This window comes from Euprymna scolopes, chromosome 7, assembly GCF_053919585.1.
Source record: "Euprymna scolopes isolate OS-2025 chromosome 7, ASM5391958v1, whole genome shotgun sequence".
Taxonomy (NCBI): Eukaryota; Metazoa; Mollusca; class Cephalopoda; order Sepiida; family Sepiolidae; genus Euprymna; species Euprymna scolopes.
The window spans coordinates 144,511,364-144,523,627 of NC_136488.1; the positions used below are offsets into that span (position 1 = coordinate 144,511,364).

Below are 12,264 nucleotides of genomic sequence, written 5' to 3' on the forward strand. Positions count from 1 at the left end.
ATAGTACTAGAACACCTAAATTTGGCAAATACAGCAGACCCTTGGTGGTAATCCTAGAAAAACCATTAGATTGATTTAACACTTAAAAAAAAAAAAAAAAAAAAAAGCCGCGCACGTGGGGTCCCCCTCTATAAGTGAAAAATTTACTTTCACCTTGACTAATGTGTGTGAAATTTAAAAAAAAAAAAAAAAAAAAAAAAATTCAAGGCGTGGTTATTGGGAAAAGTGCAAATAAATGAACGATTTGGGGGTAATTTTACCCCAAAATGCCGCCTGGGAGTGGGGGAGTAACTATAGTTGTCCAGAAAATCCGTTCAGGCAAAAATTTACTTTCACCATGATTAATGTTTATGCAAAATTTCAAAAAATCTAAGGCATGGTTATTGAGTCAAGTAAAAAACAAGTGAAGTGACTAGATCCAACCCCTCCTCCATCAGGGGACCAAAAAAACACATTGTATATGAAACAATCTAAAATGTTGCCACAAAGACATCAGATACAAGTCTTTTTTGAGTTAAGTCATTTTATGTTACAAAAAGGTAAAAAAGTTGTGAAAAGAATTACTGAGCAACCTCACAGTACTAAATCTATATAATTATAAAACTCAAATGATCTTGTAAAAGGCGTATGTAACCCACTTTCCAGTTTATGACAACTGGTTGCGCATGCGTGCATGACCTGTGCACTGAAATATTAACGTTATTATTTCGAAATTATTATTTAACATGAGAAGAGTGGGGTTTAAAATAACTTAAACGTAGTACAGAAATGAACGATGTAAAAAAAAAAAAAAAAGCAGATATATCAAAATTTGAATTTAACTATAAGTATTATGGTATCTGTTCAGTGCACATTTACCTATAAGTATGGCCAACCACTTATACTTCAGTAACTGTAAATTTTTTTTTTTCAAAAATAATCAATTATAATAAACAGAACGACTCATAGAAATCTATCCTTTTTTCATTTTAATATACTTTCATAGAAATGTTTCTGTTAGGTCAAAAACAAAACCCCAAAAATTTTCTTTACGTCGCAAGTGTCACGCTCATGCATAAATTCCATAGCTAATATAACATACTGACCCAACGGGTCACGGATAGTCTAGTAATACCGAAAAGTCTCATTAAAATAATGTAGAATATGAACAAGGCTATGATCTTAAGTGATTCAAAGGAGATTCTAATAAAATGACAAAATATTTATCTTTAAAATGTTCTTTAGTAAAAATAAAAAAATAAAAAAGAAATGTTAGATAGAAATTTGTTTTTAAGGATAGTAGAAAGTAGACATTGGGTTTGCTTTCAGCAGCCATTTTATCCTCTAGTCCTCACATTCCATGAGCAATATTTATCACAAAAATTGCTGTTTTCTAGGTTGGAATCTATGTCACTTATTATTGGCAAATTTGTTTGTTTTTTACCCTGAAGTAGTTTTTTTTTAGCTTCTTACATAAAGTGGGTTCATGCTTTGTCTGGAGAAATTTCAATTAAAAAAAATCATTTTTGTGTACGTAGAAATAAGTAATCAAATATGTTACATATCCTGCATACAATTAATATTTTGGAAACATACAAACAAGCACCTGTACTGGACAAGACATAGAAAAGAACGTTAATATATTGAAAAGAATATTTCACATCAATTCAGATTAAAAAAAAATAAAAATAAAAAAAAACGATGAATTCTTTGGTGAATTTGGCAACTTGCCATAGGCATATATTTACAGTAGACGAAACATCTAACAATTCAGCCTACCAAAAAATTCCAATTTCAATAAAAAAATAAAACAAGCAATAAAAAAAAAAAAAGGTAACGTTAAAGTGGGCAGAATGAGAAACAAGGAATAACATTACTCAGAAGAGAAATCAGATGCCACAACTAAAATGTAAGGAATATTTGCAAAAATTCTAAAATATGACAAATTACTGATGCAAGTAAATCATTCTGATATAAGTCAACCATTCCAAGAAAACGGTATAGTCATTGAAACAACCACAAAAAGATATTAACTATTTTCAAGAAATAAGCACTAGTCAACCAATTCTACAATTCAAATTAACTTACAAAAGAAACCACATGATCATATTCAGTTTAATCTGTTTTACATGCTGGCATGCGGTGGACGGCTTCAGAAAATTGACGTCCAAACTAACCCGTCTATCAGAGTCTTTATCTCTCGGGTATATTTTTAATACTTCTTTCCACGTTTTCCTTGGCTTTTTCTGCGAACTTAACCTACTACCTCAACTGTTCTACATACTCTAAAATGAAGAACTCATCTATTCTTTCAGCATAGCTATAGTATTAAAGTTTACTCTTTTTTTTTTTATACATCTCCCTCTATTGTCCACATTTAATCCATGACGTCATAATCAAGTCTGCCTTTGAGACAACCCATCCATTACATTATTTCTTGTATCATTTCTCTTCATGCAACAAATGTCCTTCACACTCATTGGTCAGGTTTCATTTCGATATATCACTAGAGATGCCTAATAGATTCTTCCCTTGATAGACAGTGGTAAAGTAACAGTACATGTGAGCGCATGGAAAGTATCAGCAGCAGCGAAAAATGGCCAGCATGCGAAGAGATTAGCAGCAGCAGCAAAAAAACATACATATGCAAATTAGGAAGTATGCACGAGAAGGGAAAAAAAAGGAGAAAAAATACATGTGGTTGAGAGAGAAACAAAGTTGGTGTTAAGGAGAACAGATATGTAGGTGAGAAATGGTCGCCCTGAGGTCAGGGAAAGAAAGACCACATTGAAGGAAATAGCGGTGTGAAGTCGTAGACGAGAATTGTTCGGCTGTGCCCGGCATGCGGTGGAAAGAAATAGAAAAGCATGTCCGGCTAAAATGGACGTGTAGCAGTGAAAGACTTTTCATAAGTGGCGCCGAAAGTAATGGTAATAAATAAAAAAAAATAAAAATAAAAAAAAAACTTGTTGAGAAAGAAAAAAAAATGCCAACTCAGATATTTTATTTTTTGTTTGGTCATTTGTGACATAATGGCCATGTTACAGTAACGCTCTGCTGGTTAGTAATGACAGACGTTCCATGAACTTGTTACATATATTCCTAATTCATGCAATTACACTAGCACCTGCTTCACTTCGTGCTCCTATGGTATTACCAAAGTAACAAAACTTCCTGACAACCACAATAGCTTCACCATCCAAATATATTTCCTCCACATTTTCTTCGTTGTTGTACACGGTTTGCACACAAATTGGTTATTATCTCTCAAGCTATGAGCAATTCTACTGCTTTTCTTGTGTACCAAATGCTTACAGGTACCATGCACACACAAAAACAACTGTATTGCACTCAAATCCCTATCCACAAACTGAGCAAGGGAAACTTTCCTCTTTTGGGTAACTTTCCAACCAACACTACAACCACTGATAATCACTTTGGTCTTGGTAACATTATGCTTATATCATGCATCCTTTCCTCACAGCCTTTCTAGAAGATTTACCTTTCCATAGAGTTTTCTGAACACAATACAGCCATACAGTTGTAAATAAATAACCAGAGAATGACTAACAAAACTCACGAGTAATTCTCAAGCATCCTCCACTTTCTTGACAGTTTTTTTAAGATGTGTTTTGTTAGACGTAGATCGTTGCTGACAATTATGTCAAAGCAACATTCACAAGAAAACTTTGTTTTTGAAAGGAATATGGAACAAGAACAGACTGTGGTAGATCAGATGACATTACACAATTAACTTCAATTACTTTATTTACTGGGAAGTAACAGTGGTTCAGTGGATAATGACAGACTGATGCCCTGTTTTTCTCGAGTTCAAATCACGTTCATTGCACAAAAATTACTTTCACTTAAAATGTTGGCAAGGTTCAGTATCTGATGTACTTCTAGAAATAATTCTGACTACAAAAATATCAGGGAAACCAATGCCAAATAGAATCTTCAGATTCAAACGATATAATAATGACGACTTTAATCTGTCCATCTCTCTCTTCAATGAAAATACCAGCAGTATTTGTTCTGTTTTCATTTTCAGTCTAATATAACTTACTACATTCTTTCCGAAAAACATTTTAGTTTTTTTTGACACAGGTCAGCACATCTCTCAAGAACTGCAACAATCTCAGACTTTCCGCGGAAAACATCTAAACTACACAGCCCGAAATTTAACCTATTTTCTTTACAAGTCATTTCCTTATCTGAGGCAAGATTTTATAAGCCAGATGCCCTTTCCTGATGCCGACCCAGAGATGTGATTGGAACCAGTGCTTTTTATCAAGACACCATCTCTAGGTGATTTCCTACAATGGCTTAAGAGCACTTCACCTGCCGTTTTTGGGGATGGGGTTTGTTTCTTTAAAATTTGTTTTATTAAAAAAAAACTTCCATTGAGAACATACTAAAGGGAGGTGAGGAGCATTCCAATCATCTTAGTTGAGATGGGGATACACAATGAGAATACTAACATCACATGCAGTGGATAGACGTTGAATCTGTATGGTTCCAGGTGCGCATTGTTTGAAGATAGCGGTTTCAATCCTACGCAAAGCCGGCCAAAGGCGAAGTTGGCCAAAATGTGGTGAGATGAAAAACAACTATGGAAAGCAGTAATTGCTGAGAATGCAGTCAGGAGATTCAGATTTCCTATCTTATTGCGGCTACCACCTGACGAAGACCAGACGAATAGTTGGCTGAAACGTTGTGAAACAACTAAAAGATGAGGATAATATTCCGTAATAAATGAATGAATATCCAAATGTTATATGGGGGGGGGGTCCTTCACAATGAGGCATCATAATTGGTGTATTCACACACTTACACATACACAAAAAAAAAATGAATACATCAATATCCAAATGTGTTCAGTCAATCTGCACATAAATTATATTTCAAATATGTCTTCTTTAAATTTTAGCAGTGTCCATGAGGACAGTGAGAGGATTAAACCCTCTAGTAAATATAGACTATGTGTAATACTAGAACAAGAATATGACAAATGGCTATCAGTTGGATATGTATCACAAGCAACAACTTCTGTAGAGCAAAATTATTGCACACACAAAAAGGAAACTATAATTATAGTTTTGAATGAAAGAAACCTTTAAAAAATCTGGGTATGGCATCCATTTTGGTATTGAAAGTGTCCACAACCACTAAGACAACTATTCAAAAAAGAAAAAGAAAAGCATCATATAAGATTCAAATATTCATATTAGAATTGCAACTATAATTTGGACCGTCCTAATTAAGCAATAATTACCTAAAGAGATAATAGGCGGTTAGCAAAATTATTTGATAACATTATTGGAAGGCTGAAATATCGACCGTGTAGTCTTTTTAGCTATTTTGCTAGGGCTGATATATTGGCAGTGCAGGGTTCGAAGAGTTAATACCAGGTAACAAAGGCATTATTGTAAATGCATTGTCACAAGATAACTGGAGAAATATGTAAAAATAGAAAAGACATTCCCAAAGAGTCACAGCAAATAATATAACAAAGCCACTGCAACTGATCCATATTTAGAATTAATAAAAGCATACACAAGAAATTGATGGTAAAAAACGAAAAAAAAATACAATCATCACTCAAATATTATACTCATAGCAGAAATTCACAACAGCAATAGAAAAATCTATATCCAGAAACAGAGGATGTAAATATTGGCCTGGAATCAGCTTGTACCGAAAAGATATGATCAGTTCAATATTCATCAATAATAGAAATAAACAATCAAATGAAATACCAATTCCACATGAAATCTTTAAAACACCATAAACCAAAGTCAGAATGGACACTTTCCATTTATTCAATTACTTGTAAGAATAAAATATTTTAATATACTTTGACATATATGATGTTTCAAATTTGGAATCTGAAAATCATATGCCAAATTTAAAATTCCTTAAAACTGATGAACAATTTGAATCTGAAGTTGGAAATATTTAAAAAGCAAGGGTGACTATTTAACAATCATGAAAACAAAAACAATATAGGCCATTAAAAAAACATTAAAGAGGAAATACATATTAATACGTGTATAATCCTACTAACATGAAATTTCACCAGTTAAAAGTCTAATGAATGCAAACACCTAATTTAACAAAAAGAAAAAAACTCAATAAATCAATCGACAACAAAATCCAAACTACCAACACTTAAACCCAATAGAATATCCACATAATAATTCAATAGATATTAGAAAAAGAAAGACGGTGTAACACCTAAATATTTGCTATATGGCCAATGCATTAAATGTAGTTAACATTTAACAAAGACACTTTTACCAACAATTTTTACAATGAAAAAAAAATATTTTTTTTATTGTAAATGACGATTAACCAAACAAATTCAGGCATTTAACAAAAGACAAGTCGAACTTGAAATGGAAAAAGTTGTAACCATTCTATCCAAATACAAACAACATAACATGATATACATCTAAGACCGTAAACGATCAAGTTCTGATTCTCTCTCCTCTGATCTTGAGCAAGTGGTACAATGGGGAAAGAGGTGGCTTGTTACTTTTAATGCATCTAAAACCAAGCTTTTATCTTTACATCATCAACGTTCTGATCCCCATCTGGCATCAATTGAAATGAATGGCTCTTGTCTTGGGGAGGCCTCATGTTTTGACAAGCTTCTGGGCTTGACCTTTACTCCTGATCTGAAATGGAACACGTACATCAAATCTGTTGCCAAGGTCGCTGGGAAAATGGTGGGATCCTTCTATCGATCCAGTAGATCGATCACTGCTGATGCAATTCTCTATGTATATAAGAGCCAGGTACGTCCTAGGGTGGAGTACTGTTGCCACATTTGGGCAGGAGCTGCTAGAAAGGACTTATCCTGCCTTCAAAAAAGTTCAAAATAGACTTCGTAGCCTCGTAGGGGATGTCCTTTTCTCTTCCCTGCAACCTTTTTCTCACAGAAGAGATGTTGCGAGTTTGCTTTATCGTTATTTTCATGGCAAATGCTCGGCTGAGTCCAATCTATGGTCCTCCCCCCCTCGCCAAACTTTCACAAGAAACACCCGTCTAGCAGAAAACACTATCACTAATTTCCTCCACTCTTTATCTGTGCCTAAACCTAAACGTAAGTTCCACAAGCAAAGTTTCTTTCTTAGAACTGCACACCAATTGTCTTCCGTTTTCCTGCTTTCCAGCTGACTACAATATGGTTGTCTTCAAGTCTAATGTAAATAAGTCTTTGATGAGCCGTTTCATATAAGTTAACAAATTTACCGAATTTCCATTACTAAGGATTACTATATTGTCCAATTTCTACTGTACACTCTTTAACCCTTATCCTCGAGTGGCCTCTTGACCTTTATAAGTGGGATGCCTATGTAAAAAAAAAAAAAAAAAGAAAAAAAACACGATTCTATTCGAGTAAAAGACTAGGCCTGTAATATTCACTAAATGGTCTTTTCAGTGTGGCTTGCACAAAATGTAGTTTATATGATAAACGTTTGTCCAGCTATCCTTTAAAATCCTTAGCATCTTTTGCATTAACCTAATCCCGAAGTTCATACCAATAAACAAACAAAACAAGGCACATCTAATCCAATGGTAATCAACTAATACACTAATTATCTTTTCTTGTTTCTGTAATTGGTCTTCATTAGTTACTCAAATCTTATGTTCCTAATCTAGTCTTCATTGCTTCCGTCATCACAATGTCAATCAATAACATTTACTACGTTTCTGAATTTTTGAGATGAGGATTCTTATTATTTAGATTCTTTGGACTACTGTTCTCATCTTGAGTGTCATTTTCATAACACAACGCTGTAACCTCCGACCTTATGCGGGTGTGTTTTGTCGAACTTGGAAATCTGCAAAGAATTTCGAATGGAAACCTTTATGAGGGTAGCATGCTCTCGTTCCATCAGCCATGACTAGGTAGAAGTACACATCTGGAGGTTGAAGGTTCAATCCTCAGTGCAGGTGACACTCAAAATTACAACTACGAATTACTTGGAACTTCTACCCGAGCATGGCTGAAGGATCAAGCATGCTATCCCCATGGATTAAACAAAAGGTTCCGTTTGAAATTCTGTGCAGATTCCTGAATTTGACAAAGATTCTTGTTTGACAAGATACACCTGAAGAAGGTGCGAGGTTACATCAACCAAAACGTATTAGAGTAAATGTGGTATTTTGGTGACTGCAATGATTCCAGCTAAGAGTAGAATAGACAGTGTTAGAGATAACCAACGACCCTCACTTTCTATTGCCTTGGGCCTAATTTGTTAAATTGTATTTTTTACTTTATAGCAAAGAATACAAAGTGTAGTATCTGTTCTGATACTACACTTCACTTTTTCTGTCTTCGGTTGGTGAGCGGAAAATCTTAGACTGATGCAATTTTTATTTTTGTTCTAATCCAGAGTGTCCCTTTTTAGGAACTTGACTTTCCTCACGTTAAAAAATGATCTTGTGTCAAACTGTCCTCATGGAGAGACAAGTAAATAGGAATAGATTTTCATGATGGTCATCACAAAAGAAACTTATTTACAGAGAAAAAGTAAGAGAAAATATATTCATTTTTAATCAAGCTACTTAACCAATAACTTTTTTTATTACTATGAAGTTATCATCTCAAAACTAAACTTGTAGCAAAATATAATTTTTCACAACGCTTATCAAGTCTCGAACCCATTTTGATTGAATTTACAGTATGGCTTACCTGATAACTGAAGGAGACGATCCTCCCAGGCATTACAACTTTCTCTTGGAGATAAGGGGTGGTTGGTTGATCGCCGATCGTTTGTTTTACAATCCAGAGATACGATAAAGTGGTCAAAAATTCAAATGGTTAACCAATGTTAACAAAGGTAAGATAAGTTACTCGGGTTTGTATTACTGTACACATACATTCGAAAAAGTTGTCAAAAAACAAATATATAACAAATAAATGTTATCAAAGGCAAGATAAGTTACTTTTCTACCAAACTGGATATATTTTTCGTGTTTTTATTCAATGTAACATGTTTATTCAGCTCGAAAATCATACAGTGTTTACCGATGTATTGGAACATTCAAGATGGCGTCTGATTCTCTCTTTAACACGGTAAGTTTGGGAAAAGGTGTTATAAATAAAAAAAAACGGTTAAAATACTGTTAAAAACTCGCTCAATATATGTTACCGTGACATAGGTTGACATATATTCGGCGGGTTTTTAATAGTATTTTGTATAGTTTTTTTTTATTTATAACACCTTTTCCCAAACTTACGGTGTTAAAGTGGGTGTGAGACGCCATCTTGACTTTTCCAATACATCGGTAAACACTATGTTTTTCGAGCTGAATAAATATGTTACATTGAATAAAAACACAAAAAATATATCCAGTTAGGTAGAAAAGTAACTTATCTTGCCTTTGATAACATTTATTTGTTATATATTTGTTTTTTGACAACAAACCCAGTTACTCTTCTACCTATCTGGAAAAAGGTTTAGTGTTTTTACTCACTTTAAAACGTTTATTCGATTCGAAAAAAAAAAAAAAACAGTGTCAAGCGTTAGATGAGAGCAAGAAAAATGTCTGCTTATTGATACCTAAATATTTAAAGTTTTGAAAATGACTTACAGTAAAGTAAAAAATATATATATATACAAAATACTGTTAAAATCTCACCTAATATGTTACCGTGACATATTGGGTTGGTTTCTATCAGTATTTTGTATAATTTTTTTATTTCGAAGTCATTATCAAACCTTTACATTAATATCTATCTCGCTGCCATTTTTCTTGTTCATACCTATCGCTTGATGCTACACGTTTTTCGAATTTATTAAACGTTTTAACGTTAATAAAAAATAAAAACTTTTTTCCAAATAGGTAGAAGAGTAACTTATCTTGCATTTGCTAACATTTGTTATATATTTGAAAATTGAGCCACTTTTTCGTATCTCTAGATTGTAAAACAACCCCCTGGCGTCATAACCATGCCGCCGTGAAAGACAGGTAAACTAGCCATTCGCAAGAATCGGGCTAATATCAAATTGGAGTATGGTTTTCTTTCTCGTGTCATACTCTTCTCAAATATTACTTCCTTTGGGAAGAGGCATTTGTTTATTGCCAGTCGCCCGAGACCGGCATACTGGTGAATGCCAACGGTCTGATCTAGGCCATTTTTCTGATCATCCGGATTGGCCACTATAAACTGACGTAGTATCTAACTTTGCTGCGGTAAAGCAGGAAAATATACGTAAAGTTTAGGTTCGAAGCTTTAGCATTGATATATGTGTGCGTTGTGTGTGGGTAACGTGCTATTAGCCATTGTGTTTAATTACATACCCCCCCCTCCGGATATGACTTAATTTCGAATTGTTTTATTCAACCAGTGCGACTGAAGCGTTAATTTATTATCCAATCATAATACTGTGATAATGGAGCACGTACGCGAAATATCTCATTTATCGGCATGGACAGGTAGTGGTCGGTCGGTCGGTCACTCCTCTCCCATCTCCTTTTCTGCATTAAAATGTCAATAAGGATTTTCACTGACTGCATAACTCGATGAATATTTAAATAATGATGTTAAAAATATAAACCATTAAATAAAACAACCAATAAAATAATGTTTAATTATTGGGATTCTTTTGAGATTAGTATTTGTACATTTTTTTTTGTTTATTTGCAAGAATAAATAAATACAAAATAATGTTATATAAATACGTGATATTGGAATTGTTTACTAGAGAGAGATCAGATAACTTGTAGGAATTACTGGCAAGTTTTTTTTTTTTTTTTTTTTTTTGCACTTGTACAGTTTAATCAAGACAAAAACATCCAAATATCGAAAAACGGTTATATTGTACGTATCCGTTATGGAACGAAGTTCCCCGAAAAAAAATTTCATCAAGTAGTTTTTTGGGGTTTTTTTGTTTTGTTTTGTTTTGTTTTTTTACAGTGAAAAAACAATTTATTATGATACCGAGCAAAAGATTCGATTTTTAGGAAGAAAAGCTAGTAATAAAGATGGGGAGGGAGTGTCGGCACTTTACATGGAGTTAGCTCCCCGTGGCCTTTTAAAAATTTCCATAATGTCTGACTTCAACGCGCTCTTCCGATGTATAAAAAAAAAAAAAAAAAAAAAAAAAAAATACTCAATCAAATTAAATGAAATTTTTTCGGGGATCTTCAGTCCAAAACGGATACGTACAATATAACCTTTCTTCGATATTTTATTTTTGAATGTCTTGATTAAACTGTACAAGTACCTTTTTTTCTACCATTAGCAATTAATCGAGTTTTCTTTATTTATGGAAGAAATACGGACCGTGCTGAAATAACATTTAGAAACCCATTCTTATCATGGGAGAGCATTTTCTAACTAGTTTCATCTAACAAGTTAATAAACGAAAAGATACTGCAAAAAATTGAATTTAACTACCTTTAAGCTAGGTGTATCAGAATTTTAGGGGGAATTTTTGACACCCCTAATACGAAACTGCGAATAAAATATAAAAAAAAAAAACTCGTAATTTCTCTTTTAAAAGTGGGTTGTTTATTTTCTTTATGGAATATACTTCCAAAATAAACTATTAAAGTTGTTTACAAAATAGAAATATTTTTATTAAAAAAAAAACAAAAAAGAAAAAACAGTGTTTACAAAGTGCCTGCGCGCGTTCATGAAGCCATGTTTTTTACGTAATGAAATCAATTGAGTTTTACGAGTTAATTTTTTTTCAATTTTTAAAATTGAAAAATCTATAAAGATTATTCTATTGGTTCAATTTTTATGATAGTTTCAGGGTCAATGTGAAATTTTTTGCTCTTTCCAATAAACCGAATATAATATTTTAGACAAACTTTTTTTTTTTTTTTTTTTTAATTCACCCCCACCCATTTTGAAATGCCTATTAAAATTTTAATAATTTACTCACCAAAGTTTTATATATCACAAATTGAAGATAAAAGATCAATAAATAATATATTGTAAATTAAAACAAGTGTTTTTTTGAAAATTTACCTGTAAAGTCCAAAGTATAAAATTTTTTCTTTTTTTTAAACCACGTTGTTTTGTTTTTTAATTGGAAGTTTATGTTCTGCTTATATTGTCCAGTAAGTATTTGATGCTGACGACAATTTTTTCTATTTCATTGACTGTTTTCTATTTTTAGACATTTTAAAAAAAATCATTTGATAAAGTAGAATTAAAATATATTAAATCAAAAATGTATGTATTTCTTTGAGAAAAGAAAAAATTCCTTGACTTTTTTTTTTTTTTTAAAGGCAAAAACTTGTAAAATTTGACTAGTT

The 12,264-nt window shown here is 32.8% G+C and overlaps 1 protein-coding gene across 2 annotated transcripts in view; it reads right to left on the bottom strand.

The window, feature by feature from the left end:
• The window catches only part of LOC145280022 (very long chain fatty acid elongase 2-like), a 153,309-nt gene that overhangs the window by 132,439 nt on the left and 8,606 nt on the right, over nucleotides 1–12,264 (bottom strand). The window contains exon 1 of one of the 2 annotated variants that reach the window (XM_080131680.1): nucleotides 11,975–12,101. The exons of the other annotated variant lie outside the window; for it this stretch is intronic. The gene's annotated coding sequence lies outside the window, so the exon portion shown is untranslated. Of the gene's footprint in view, nucleotides 1–11,974; nucleotides 12,102–12,264 lie in introns of those variants that run through there. 2 annotated transcript variants of the gene reach the window in all.